Here is a 13867-nt window from a genome sequence, read left to right as displayed (position 1 = left end):
AGGGACCGTCTACAAAGTGCAATGCGGAAAATACATACTACAACAATATTCAATAACTTCACTGTCATGTAATGTAACCAAAATCACTTCACACATCAATGGGCTTCTCCTTGTTGTACTACAATTGTTATCTTGATAAAATATGCTTTTGAATAATTTCTGTGAATTTCTACTGGAAAATCTTTTCAATAACTTCACTGTTATATAGTGTAGTGTTACCAAAATCACTTCACACATCAATGGGCTTCTCCTTGTTGTACTACAACTGTTATTTTGATTAAAAAAATGTTTTTGATTAATTATGGTGAATGTTTATTGGACAATCTTTTCAATAAATTCACTCTTATAGTGTAGTGTGACCAACATCTGTTTAACCACCAGGGGTCGCTTTGGGTTGTACTACAGTAGTAATTATTGAGAAATCTGCTTTTGTACACTGCAGAGGATTTGTTATTGGAAGGAATATTCAATAAATTTACTGTTATATAGTGTAGTGTGACCAGAATCACTTCATACATCAATTGGCTCCTCCTTGTTGTACTACAACTGTTATTTTGGTAAAATATGTTTTTAATAAACAATGGTGAATTATTATTGGAAATAATATTCAATAACTCTACTGTTATATAGTGTAGTGTGACCAAAATCACTTTTGGCTGGTGCTGTCAAATTATCTTTCTGGTGATGATTCCAAGTGACATTAAAGTATCAGTGATTTGGTCAAACTAGTGCAATTGTGAACCTATGTTTTGCATTCTGTATTTGTCATGAATAAAAACATAGTACCACATACATCAAGATAAGAGCCATCATAAGTAGTTCACTCATTTAATCTTCAAGAAAGAATATACACATACAATCAGGGCCATAAGTATTTGGACTGTGACACAACTTTTCTAATTTTGCTATATAACAGTAAAGCTATTGAATATTATTTCCAATATTAATTCACTAAAATGTATTAAAAACATATTTTACCAGAATAACAGTTGTAGTACAACAAGGAGGAGCCTATTGATGTATGAAGTGATTCTGGTCACACTACACTATATAACAGTAAAGTTATTGAATATTATTTCCAATAATAATTCACCGTAATTTATCAAAAACATATTTTATCAAAATAACAGTTGTAGTACAACAAGGAGGAGCCTATTGATGTATGAAGTGATTTTGGTCACACTACACTATATAACAGTAAAGTTATTGAATATCCCTCTCAATAACAAATCCTCTGCAGTGTACAAAAGCAGATTTCTCAATAATTACTACTGTAGTACAACCCAAAGCGACCCCTGGTGGTTAAACAGATGTTGGTCACACTACATTATAAGACTGAATATTGAAAAGATTTTCCAATAAAATTCACCATAATTAATCAACAGCATTTTTTTTTATCAAAATAACAGACAAAATATAATCTGCACGCTTGTAACTATTTATTTTGTGTTTTTATGGACAATATGTGGCATTTTAACAATAAAAAAGCACATTTAGAGGCAAACATACTATTATATTAATGGTCGAGGCAATCTGGAATGTGAATTAAACATTTTGACACCACATATTCAAAGTAAAAGGTTTTTGGAGATAGTCACAGACGCCTTAACTTAAAACATCTGCCAGCCACGTCACAGTTTGTTTGGGTGTACATAACTGATAATGTTAGAAATAATTAGAAGCAATGGTCAAGCGCAAAAAAACGTGTGGATAATTCTGGATTAATGCATGACATAAAACACCAACAACAGTTGTACTTTATCATTAATATACAACATAAGATAAGTGACTGGATCTTTAAAATGGTGTATTAACTTTGGCTTGGCTAGGAAAGTCCGGTAGTGTTGCAAAACGACAATGCCCATGCTCAGATCTCGTTGCCAGGGGGACACCATTTTGTTTAATTTTGTTTTCATTTGATTGGCAAATTGCTCAAGTAAGTGCTGGTGACGTCAGAAAGCCACCTTGACAGGTTTGATTGAAAGGCCGTCAGGGACGTCATATCACTGTAGATCGTTGAGTCATGAGGTCGCGATTTATTTCTTCTGCAGGACTGAGCTGAAGGGCTTAATTTCGAGAGAGGAGCTTGAAGAGATAACACCAGCTGAGGAGATTTAGTTCTGAAGCAAACTTCGTTTTTTTGTCAACACTGCTAATGCTAGTTAGCTAATTAATTGGACTCATTTTAGCCACGGTTTTCAGTTGGACTGCAGATTTTTTAAGCTAGCTGAGGACCCAGAAGGAGAACTACAAACAGTAAGTGCTAATTTAACTACTTCTTATTTGTGTTGTGCTGCGTTGTGTCACCTCTGAGTCAATATGTTTGTTGTGACCGTGGTGTTATGTAGAAAAATTAGGTGTCTTTTGCTAACTTTATTAGCCGAACATTAGCATAACACTGAGACTGACTGGATTCCCATGGCAGGTACTGTTACTTTCCATTTGTTTTAATCTTAACAGACTAGCTAAAGCCTGCTTGTGTTGCTGTGTCATCTCTGAGGCGATATGTTTGCTGTGTCTCTGGTCCTTTAGTCTGGGTGGTAGACCCCTGAACGATTTTACATTAGTTGAAAGTGCTCAGATGTTCCCATTGCTGGGGTGAAAATTGTAATACTTTAGTTAAATTGGTCCACTATTGTGCTGATGAAGATGAGTTATGTTTTATTTCCATAAGAGGATTATTTAAACTTTGTTTTTAAAGATTCCTCTTCACTTGTTATTGTTTGAAGTGCCATGGTCTTCATCATGTTCTTTATTAGAAGTTTACTTTTTAGATATATCTTTATTTGGACTCTGGTTCAGTATATACGACTTAGACCATACTGACATTACTGACCTAGTAATACCATAAAGGAGAGATTCATAGATGATAAAGGGATGACACATAACTCCCTCTTAAGACCCTGTGTAACCTTTTATGAGCCTCTGGTGGAAGAATAGTCGGGTGAAATAAAGAGGACATTTGTAAATGTTTGATAAATGGCCCAACAATGAGAATCTCTCTTTAACATAGACCTGACTACAAGCAATAGAGATAAAGCTTACACATAGTCAAAGACCCCCCCAAAGACTTTACATGCAAGAGACTGGACTTATTGATGACTCCACTTCAGGTACACATGACATTGTTGATGTGAAAACTTCATATTCATCATTTGGTCTACTCATGTGCTGATGAAGCTAAATTCAGTTGTTTGATTTCTATTTGTGCCATGGTCTTCATCTTTACATTATGGTTAAACTAGCTAAAGACTGGTTGTGTTGTGCTGCTTGTGTTATCTGGCCGCTGTGCCATCTTATTGTTTATTTGCATTGTGCTTGTGTTGTGCTGTTTGTGTTCTTTTTGGCCGCCGTGCCATCAAGGAGTATACGACTTAGACCATACTGACATTACTGACCTAGTAATACCATAAAGGAGAGATTCATAGATGATAAAGGGATGACACATAACTCCCTCTTAAGACCCTGTGTAACCTTTTATGAGCCTCTGGTGGAAGAATAGTCGGGTGAAATAAAGAGGACATTTGTAAATGTTTGATAAACGGCCCAACAATGAGAATCTCTCTTTAACATAGACCTGACTACAAGCAATAGAGATAAAGCTTACACATAGTCAAAGACCCCCCAAAGACTTTACATGCAAGAGACTGGACTTATTGATGACTCCACTTCAGGTACACATGACATTGTTGATGTGAAAACTTAATATTCATCATTTGGTCTACTCATGTGCTGATAAAGCTAAATTCAGTTGTTTGATTTCTGTTTTTGCCATGGTCTTCATCTTTACAGACTTTACAGACAGCTCGAACCTCCACCTCCATAAGTTTACAGCTACCTGCACCTCCGCCTCACCTGCAGACTCTGGCATCCGAACAGTTTAACCTGCAGGACATGTGACCCAAAGAGCCCTGAGGACATCATGAAGACACAGAGGTGAGACACACATGTCAAACATTTGCAAGATGAAGAGAAACTCGCCAGCAGCTTTCTGTTGTTATTATTAGTTTAAAAGAGGAATGCTAAAGGTTTAACAGATAAAGATTACAACTTGTTCAAACTTAAATATCAATTATCATCATTCAAAGTGAAACTTTCAGTTGTAGCAACAAACCAAGCCAGTCCTCGTACTTCACCGACAGTGATCATTCATAATGTAAAACGTCTCGTTTTGATTCAGTACAAAGTGAGAAATAATTCTTGACACAAAAGCTGAAATAAACAGTTGTAGGTTTAACTTTATACCACACATTTTTCTACATTAATCTTCCAAGTCATGCACTGTTGATATATATATACCTTTAAATTATATATACAAAATATAGATAAGTCTAGTTTTTATTCAGTACAAAGTGAGAACAATTATTTTTGAACCTTTGAACCATTTCAGAAGGTTGTGAGCTTGTTATCACTCTTCCCAGCATGCTTTGCGTTTGAGTTAAAATTCTCCAGAGTCGTGTTCTCACTAACTTGGGTAAAGTTATAATTGAGGGTTGTTATGTTATCTTTTATGAGTCACATGGTGATTTCATCCATGATGAAAATGAAAACATTGTAAACAGTTGAGCTAAATTCTTTGTCCACTGATCCAGATGTGGATGTGACTGTTAGCAGTACAGGAGAAGTCCAGTCTAGTGACTGTGTAATGTGAAGTAATCCAACATTCACCCCTGAACATGCTTCACTAATGAAAACTGAACACAAGAGGAAAACATGTCTCACATTATCTTGACACTAAAGCTGAACTAAACAGTTGGAGGTTTAACTTCATTTCACAAGTTGTTCTACATTAAACTTTAAATTCACTGTTGATATAAAGCTTTAGGATATAATGGGACACAAAGGACTATTGAGAAAAGGTTAACAGTTACTCTATGTTAACAGAAGAATTGATAGAATCTCATAGTTTGTAAAAAATAAATAAACCAGAGGCTCATAAATAACAACAAATTACCAGTCTAAAAAGTTTAGAATCCAGAAAAGGTTAAAGGGTTTTTTAAACCTCATCACACCTAAATTGATGTGTCATGTTGCATGTTGTCATTGAAATGTTGGAGACAAAAGTAGTTCTAGAAACATATTAATTTTATTCTTCAAATAAAAAAAAATATGTCACACTGTGATCCACTTTTAAGCTACTCAGCCCAATATACTGTCTTGTTATTAAGCGTTAGAACAAGCATAACTTCTTTATATTTGAATAACAGATTGTGAATATAAGTTATTGTATCATGCAATCTGTTGACATTGTGAAAAACATCAACTGTGCATGACTGTGGATGATACAAACTCGTACTGAGCACATAGATGTTTAAAGATACGAGATAAAGTATTTTTCAAGGCATCCTATAGGATAATCTCATCATCAAGTCATCACATGTATCACCTGCATTAACTTGACACCTGTGAGACCAAATCTAAAGAAACTAGAACGTCTTTAAGATGTTTTTCTTTCTGGTTGGTTTCAGTAAAGATTCTGTTTCTTTCTCTGATCTTATAAGAACAATCAGTCTATTGATAAGGAAACTAGTCTTTTTGGAACTCCACTGATTTTGTATTAAAGTCAATTTCAATTCTTCACAATCCGTAGTTGTCTTTAAAGAAGAACTTCTTTCAGTGGTCTTAGATTAAAACTGCTTGCAGTCATCAGAGTGTTACTGTCAGTGGGTTTATTGGGAACACTTGTTTGTAGATTTTTCATTAATTTAACATCTAAAAAGGCATATGAGGGGCTGAAGGATTTATTGAAAAATAAACTCCAGGAGATGGAGACACAGATGAAGGAGGCATTCAGCATATACAGGTTAGTATACTACATACAGACTTTTGTATGTTTACCCCAGCATTCCTTAATATTACCTTGCAGGTAGTATACAATTGCAATGCTGTCAGCCCATAAAGACTAAGAGCCTGAATGCAAACAATGACAATAAGTAATGTTTTTGTATGCAGGAACGTTTTGATGGACCCCACTGCCCTTTAGGAGGAGGAGGAGGAGGATGAGGAGGATGAGGGAGAGGACGAGGTGTGGGATGGGGACCCTCTGACCCTTGATGCTGACTCTTCTGATGATGACCTAGATTAACCTCTTCCAGACATGCCCTTTCATGCTAATCCTTTGCAGTTTGGGAAACCAAAAAACATACATTTTCTTCATGCAATATTAAAGTGATATTTTACCTATTTTATTATTTCAATTATTATTAAGTCATATTAATCTTGCAGAACCAGGACATTTTGATGTAGCATTTCAAAATTAAAGCCCTTAAAAATCTCATTCACGAGCCAACTTCAAATCTCATTTGTGAGACAATTTGTCTAATTTCAGATGAGATTTTAGAGGAAATGGTGCATAGTTACAAAATCATTTCACCTCAGGTTAATAGCAGACCCCCTCAAGGTGTCACTCAGAGAGAACCAGGACATTCTGATGTAGCATTTCAAAATTAAAGCCCTTCAAAATCTCCTTCATGAGCTAACTTCAAATCACATTCATGAGACAATTTGTTAAATTTCAGATGAGATTTTAGAGGAAATGGAGAGAACTAGAAGGCAGATAATTGTATCTTCATTAATATAGAGGATATCAAGTCTATAGATTACATCTAGAACATGTGACTTTGTGGATGTCAGTTTCTGATCACACTGATTGTTAGTTTGTGATGATAATCTACTTATGGCTCTTCTGAGAGTACTGAGGTTTAAAGAGGAGAAGGAAGTGATGAAGAAACACCATCACTGACTGCACAAGTTGGCAAAGATGAGAACTTCAAAGTAAAAGCAGCTCACTGGGAGGAGTTTCCCTCTGAGTAAAGAATCATCTTTATATTTCTGTGACTTGTGGAGCTGCATTAACAGTCTACACACTGCAATGCTAAATAGATGAATTGGTTGGCTGCAAAACAAACAATGTGACAGATAAACTCATGTGTTTAACAGGTTATGGTTACTTAACCAACACTGTATTGATAAGAATGTTTGTGCGACTCCTGGGGCCTGTTGTTCGAAACCTAGATAAGGGATTAAGCCGGGATATGTTGGTTATCCTGGCTGAATTTAGCCTGCAGTCGGTTGTTCGAAAGCTGGATAACTTTATTCTGGTCAAGTTACCATGGCGATTTATTCTCTGCGGCTAGCCTGCTCCAGACCAGGCTAAATGCCAAGCTTAGTTGGCATTTAGCCTGGTTTAGTTGATCAGCTGCGCTGATCAGAAATTAATGTTTTATACAGTCATTCCATGTTCTGATGAAGGCTACACATTGGCCTCGTTTTTAAACAACACGTAGGCTAAATTATTATTTAAAATAAATAAAACAAAACATGATCAAATTAAAAAATAAATAAAGTTAGCCTATTACGATAGTTCTTTTTCATAATTGGGGCCTATTTGTGTGTTCGTCATTGTAAATAAACACCCTTCATATTGTTTGCCAGCTCAAATCTGATTTTATTGCAGTCATTCCAGTAATTAGAAATGGCTGCACTTGCAAAGGTGCTTGCAATTAATTACACTACTCATTTAATCAGTCCGTCTCCAAACTTCCAGACAGCAGCGGTGCTTCATTTTATGAGAGGTGTGTCACCTTACGTCAGCATTCAGATCCGCTGTTCATTGGAGGAAAGTGTCCACACCCGTCGTCTCATCAGTGAATCTGTGATCAATCTCTGTGGTCTACTGAAGAAAGCCGTGGCCGCGCACTTACTCGAATTAATTAAACCTGGCTTGACAAAGCCGCCCTTCCTCAGCCTGGCTCGGCGTTCGAACAACCAATTAAGCCAGGATGAACTTAGGAGACTTTGTCCAACCTGGCTTTCCCACTTATCCTGGATGCCTTTATTCTACTTTCGAACAACAGAACCCTGGTGGCAGAAAAGAGAACATGTTGTCTTGTGTAAAGGCTGGAGGATAGCCTCTGATGTTAGTGGTTTCTCACTAAGTTGATATTATATAATTTGTTTCCTGTTTTTTGAATAAGTAACACCTAATTAAACTGAAGCAATAAGGTAGAAACAGATTGACAGTAGTTAATGTTGATGTGATTGCATCAAGCCAAAGTATAATCACAAAAGCAGGTGTTTGGGAGCTTGTCTCATTCAAAACCATTGAAAAAGAGTTATGTGGAGTTTTTGTAAAGTTCAGAGGGGGTTTTTGTCAGCGTGCTTCTCTTGCTGCACAGTAGTAAACTGCACTGTGCTCTTGTTTAAGTTTGACTATTAGAGAGCCATTCTTTCTTGTATTTCCTCCCAAATCCAAATGAGTTTCATAGCTGTGTCTCCAGGTGACCGCTGGTACCAGAGCATCACATAGTAGTCAGTTTTATCATGGCTGCAGAAGATCTGCACTTTGTCCCCAGGTTTAGTGATGAGATCAGAGGCAGACTGATGGACACCTAAACACCTTGAAAGAAAGAGGATGAGTAAACCGTGTGGAAACTATGGATACCATGATTATTCCCGGAGGAATGAAGAGATTACCGATGATCCAAGATAAATGGAATAATGTTGGCATGTTGACCTCCTGTCTGAATGAACACAGAACACTTGAGTGGCTTTAGAAACCTGACTTACACAGTTTACTATGCTACTCTTTCATCAATGCCCTCCTTTGTCAAGCCGCTACATTAAATCTCAGTGTTGAATGAGTATTTCTGCAGCTCCAGTTCCACCTACTGGAATGGTATCAAATTCAACATTTGGTTTCTAATACACTCAAATGTATTGGCAATTAGTTTTTGTTCAGCTGCTTTTACTTCTCACATCACTGTTTGCTGACGGCACAAAAATACACACCGCCGCCCTCGAGCTGCAAGTCTTTCACAATAAGAGCCCCGCTCGCTATGTTGTCTTTGACGGCTGAGTATTTGGTTTGAGGGAGCCTCCCATAGTCTGGCTGTCCACCAAAAGCTGTGTAGACCACGAGGGTCATGGTCTCTCCTGGATGCTGTCTGTACCAGTACATCTGGTTGTGACAGGCGTCTTTGTTATGGCTGTAGTTCATCTCTGCAGTTTCGGAAACATAACTCCAATTGATTTCAGGGTATTGGGTCACATCCTGGCAGTGACCTGTATGGAGTAAACCCTCCTCTCAGAAAATAGTTAAGTCATCAGGTGTCCTAGTGCTTCCTCATCCTCTTAACATTATAACCATCATGTTAACTACAACAACATTCAGATATACTGCCACCTTATTAGAGGAAGCAACACAGGTGCACAGGGCTGTGAGCTTTAATACAGAGGTAAAAGAATGTGTGAGGAGGAGGTTTTTGTACTGAGGAGCAGTGATCTGTAGCACTGTGTAAACTATCTGTAGCACTGTGTAAACTAGCAGCACAGAAGTACACGGCCCTGCTGTTCAGGCTGAGTCCTTCAACTATTAATGTGCAGGTTTGGTCTTTATCAGCACTCCCATCCATCTTCACATTCAGTCCAGCCTCTGGGTTTCCATTGGTTTTAAAAATGTATCCCAGGAACTGCGTTTTTTTTATCCCTCGACTGTTTGTACCAGAGGATTCAATCGTAGTTCTGAATACTGTGTGAACAGCTGATTGTGGCTGTTTCTTCGGGTTTGTTGTACATGTCAGCTGGAGTCTGGTGGACTTGCTCGCTGAGAGAGGAACCTGTGGTGAAATGGAATAACATTTCACTAACAGTGCAGTAAGTCGGACTCGTTTCCGGTGAGGGTTGGCCTCCGCCAGGGCTGCGCTTTGTCACCAATCCTGTTTGTGGTATTCATGGACAGGATATCGAGGCGTAGTCGTGGGGAGGAGTCTTTACAGTTCGGTGGGCTGAGGATTGCGTCGCTGCTTTTTGCAGATGATGTGGTCCTGATGTCTTCATCGGGCTGTGACCTCCAGCACTCACTGGATTGGTTCGCAGCCGAGTGTGAAGCGGTTGGGATGAGGATCAGCACCTCTAAATCTGAGGCCATGGTTCTCAGCAGGAAACCGGTGGATTGCCCACTCCGGGTAGGGAATGAGTCCTTACCCCAAGTGAAGGACTTCAAGTACCTCGGGATCTTGTTCGCGAGTGAGGGAACAATGGAACGTGAGATTGGCCGGAGAATCGGAGCAGCTGGGGAGGTGTTGCAGTCGCTTTAACGCACCGTTGTGACGAAAAGAGAGCTGAGACGCAAGGCAAAGCTCTCTATCTACCGGGCAATCTTCGTTCCTACCCTCACATATGGTCATTTGGACTGGGTCATGACCGAAAGAATTAGATCACGTGTACAAGCGGTCGAAATGGGTTTCCTCAGGAGGGTGGCTGGCATCTCCCTTAGAGATAGGGTGAGAAGTTCGGTCATCTGTGAGGGACTCGGAGTAGAGCCGCTGCTTCTTTGTGTGGAACGGAGCCAGTTGAGGTGGTTCGGGCATCTGGTGAGGATGCCACCTGGGCGCCTCGCTAGGGAGGTGTTCCAGGCACGACCAGCTGGGAGGAGACCCCGAGGGAGGCTCAGGACCAGGTGGAGGGACTATATCTCCAAACTGGCCTGGGAGCGCCTCGGGATCCCCCAGTCAGAGCTGGCTGATGTGGCCCGGGAAAGGGAAGTTTGGGGTCCCCTGCTGGAGCTGTTGCCCCCGCGACCGGATCCCGGATAAGCGGTCGAAGATGAGATGAGATTTCACTAACAAGGCCCACGCCAATAACAGTATGAGTTTCAAGGTTTATTACATGATGGAATGATTAGATTTTGGAAGCTGAAGGAATGTAGGGATAGAGGGATGAAGGAATGTAGGTAGAGGGATGAAGGGATAGAGGTAGAGGGGTAGAGGGATGAAGGGATGTAGGGGTCGAGGGATGAAGGGATATAGGGGTCGAGGTAGAGGAATGTAGGGATAGAGGTAGAGGGATGAAGGAATGTAGGTAGAGGGATGAAGGGATGTAGGGATAGAGGGATGTAGGGATAGAGGTAGAGGGATGAAGGGATGTAGGGGTAGAGGTATGAAGGGATGTAGGAGTCGAGGGATGAAGGGGTCGTGGTAGAGGGATGAGGGCGTCGAGGTAGAAGGATGAGGGGGTCAAGGTAGAGGGATGTAGGGTCGGGGTAGAGGGATGTAAGGAAGAAAACGAGGAGGTTGTAGAAGGGAGGTTAAGCGAGCAATGGGGGACCGTTGGTGTCCGATGGCTGGTGGGAACTGGGGGAATGGAGACAGAGTGGGGGCTGTCTCTTTGGAAGCTCTGGTAGTGCAGAGTCCCCAAAAATATCCCCCAAAAAAATTACGAACTTGGGTGGCGGTGGCATTTCTGATGCAGGAGAGGTACGCAGGGGAAGACCGACAACCAAGCATTGTAATAATGTGGGCGGGAATTCCTTGGCTCAAAGCGGTGGAGGCTGCGCCGATGCGGAAAGAATGGCCTGAGTAGATTCAGGGGGTATTCCGGATCCAAGATATGGTGAAAGTGGTGGTGAACCCAGGACCGCGTGGCCCCTTTGCCTGTGACGAACAGATCTTGCGGGGAAGTTCGTCTGGCCGGAATTGAGCTTGGGCTTGAGTAGTCACAGATGGGTTTGTACAGACTCATATAAGTCTTTTTGGAGAGGTAGGTGGGCTGGAGTGGACCGTATTGGTTGACTGTCGGGAGGATGGATGTGATGTCTGATGCGGTAGCATGACGCGACGGATGGTGGTTGGAGTTCGAGACGGTGAACTCAGAGCAGCGAAGGAAGCCGGCTAGGGTAAGGATGTCAAGTGACAGATAGTGGAAGGCTGAAGGAGATGTGAAAAGCTTTGAAGCGGTTCCGTCCGTTGAGGTACAATAGAGTGGTTTGAGGGGCGACGTTGTTGAGGATGCTATCTTGAGAAGCGGAGATTAGGTGTTCCGGTTGCGGGGTCTTACTCTCCGCATGAACGCCATTGTGTTTAGACGATGTGACCGTCCTTTATTAATGCTATGACAGCGCTATTGTCTGAGTAGGTGGCAATGGTCTTTTGACCGTTCATGCCCTGAAAGAATGGCTGCAATGACCACGGGATATATTTCGTAGATTGGAAGTGAGGGATGAGAATTGAGGTGGCCATGCGGCTCAGCGCCACTTGCCACCATGGAGGCCGCCGAAGCTGATGGAGGGTGCTGCATCTGTGAAAAGCTGGATGTCTTCCGGCTTGGTGATGTGTTCGTTGTAGAAGAAAGAGATGTCGTTCCAAGATGAGAGGAACTGGTGTTGTGGTTTACCTCGATTTTGTGTGCTTCGTCAAGTGTGACGTGGTTGTGGAGGTTTGTAACAAAGGTGGTGACTACCAGGATGTGTGGCAGAAGTATTGTTTATTCTATTAATTCTATTTATTTATTTTATCTGGTGGAGGAAGCCAAGTGTTTAGACCATGTGCTGGGTTTGACGACGGTAGCGTAACGGTGATGAAGTCGTCTTGGACAGTGATTTATTTATTTTTCTGCCGCTGTGCAGTGAGAGGTAGTCGGGTGTGCCGTGGGAAAGTATCCGATTTTGTTTAATCGGTCCAAAGTATCTATGTCAAGATCCGGCAGAGTGCTTTGGGTAAGCAATCGAAAATGTTCAGCCTACTCTTGGTGGACGCATGACAGAGTAATACGCATCTTGGCCTGCTATATACCTACCTGTTCCCTGTTGGAGCGGTCTGTGCAGCTGGTAGAGGTGGGAGGAGTTAGCCGAAGTGGGTGGGACATGAAAGGTAGAAGTAAGGGAAAAGGAAAGGATGCTGGGATGGAGGGATGAATGTAAGATCTTTAGCGGGATCTTTAGTACAGTCGATAGGTACCCGGTTAGGGTAATGAGGCCGGTACCGAGGTTGAATCTATCCTTTCCAGGACGAGTCGCGATTAAATATCTGTTAAACTATGCTGGATTTGTAGATTCTGGCTGTGGCAGGTAGTGTTGGACGTAGTATGGAATTACTGCAAGTGAAGCAGGGTCTGTTGCGTTTGATGCCGTCATACCCACATGCCTGGGTTAATAGTGAAGTTTGGGGAAAAACATTGCAAGGTGAGATGTCTCTGGCACAGAGGGAGCTTGAAGTGGGTGGTATACAACCTGGACCGCTGGAGGGACTGATGTAGATAGCTGGGCGTTATGACGTCATCGGCGCGCGCCTAGCGTGGCGCGGGGAAACCCGGAAGTGCTCTGGAGGCTCGGAGAGTTGTGCTGAGAGTGCTTGAATAGTTTGGAAAGTTGTGCTTTTTTTTTTCGGAGAAGTGGAATATGAAGAGACTGCCGGAGCGTCGGAATGGTGAATCGCGGTGATTTCGTCCATCGTTCGAGCGCCTGGATCTCCGGCGGTCGGCAGAGCGACGTGGGGATGTAGGGGAAAGGATGGGGGGGATTAAGTTAGAGGGGTCGGATGCCGAAACCGGGATCTCCCCCCGGGCTGTTGGAAGGCGGGGCGGACGACTTCGGAGTTATCGAGAGCCGCGGGGAACGTGGATGGCTACACTCAGCCGAGGATGCTGGCAACGGGAATTCGGGACAAGGCTGGTCGTCCGGAAGGGTTGAGAAAGAGCCTTTGAGCAAAGGTAAGCGGTTTTAAGATTTTGCTTGTCTGTCGCACATCGTATTGAAGCCGAGTCGAAGTTTGGTTGTTGTCTGTCGTGCATCGTGTTGAAGCTGAAATCAGAGAGCGTTTGCTCGTATGTCGTACTTCATGTTGAAGCTGAGTCAGAGGAAGTGAACGGGTTCATTGTGCTTAAATACTTTGTGCACAGGAAATGAGCCGTGTTCTGGGCGTGGTCCTTGTTCCTGAACTAAGTTTGTGAAACTAAATAAAATGTGAAACAGTGCAAAAACAGCTGAGATAGCAGCAGCAAATGAGACTGGATGTGGACAAGCAAATGTAAACATATTGTAAATAAATTATTTGTGCGTTACCTGACACCAGAAAAGATCTAAAAGTAAAGC

The 13867-nt window shown here is 41.6% G+C and overlaps 1 long non-coding RNA gene across 1 annotated transcript; it reads left to right on the top strand.

Annotated features, from left to right (window-relative positions):
* Positions 1-2203: 2203 nt before the first annotated feature.
* Positions 2204-6081, top strand: LOC137880352 (uncharacterized). Its single transcript, XR_011103807.1, has 3 exons — positions 2204-2256; positions 3793-3936; positions 5953-6081. It is a non-coding gene; the product is annotated as an uncharacterized lncRNA (long non-coding RNA).
* Positions 6082-13867: the final 7786 nt, after the last annotated feature.

This window comes from Cebidichthys violaceus, unplaced genomic scaffold, assembly GCF_023349555.1.
Source record: "Cebidichthys violaceus isolate CVI_PGR_0920_01 unplaced genomic scaffold, fCebVio1.0.p SCAF_28, whole genome shotgun sequence".
NCBI classification, from domain to species: Eukaryota; Metazoa; Chordata; class Actinopteri; order Perciformes; family Stichaeidae; genus Cebidichthys; species Cebidichthys violaceus.
The sequence above is the reverse complement of the archived record's forward strand: the minus strand, read 5'-3'. Positions and strand labels throughout refer to the sequence as shown.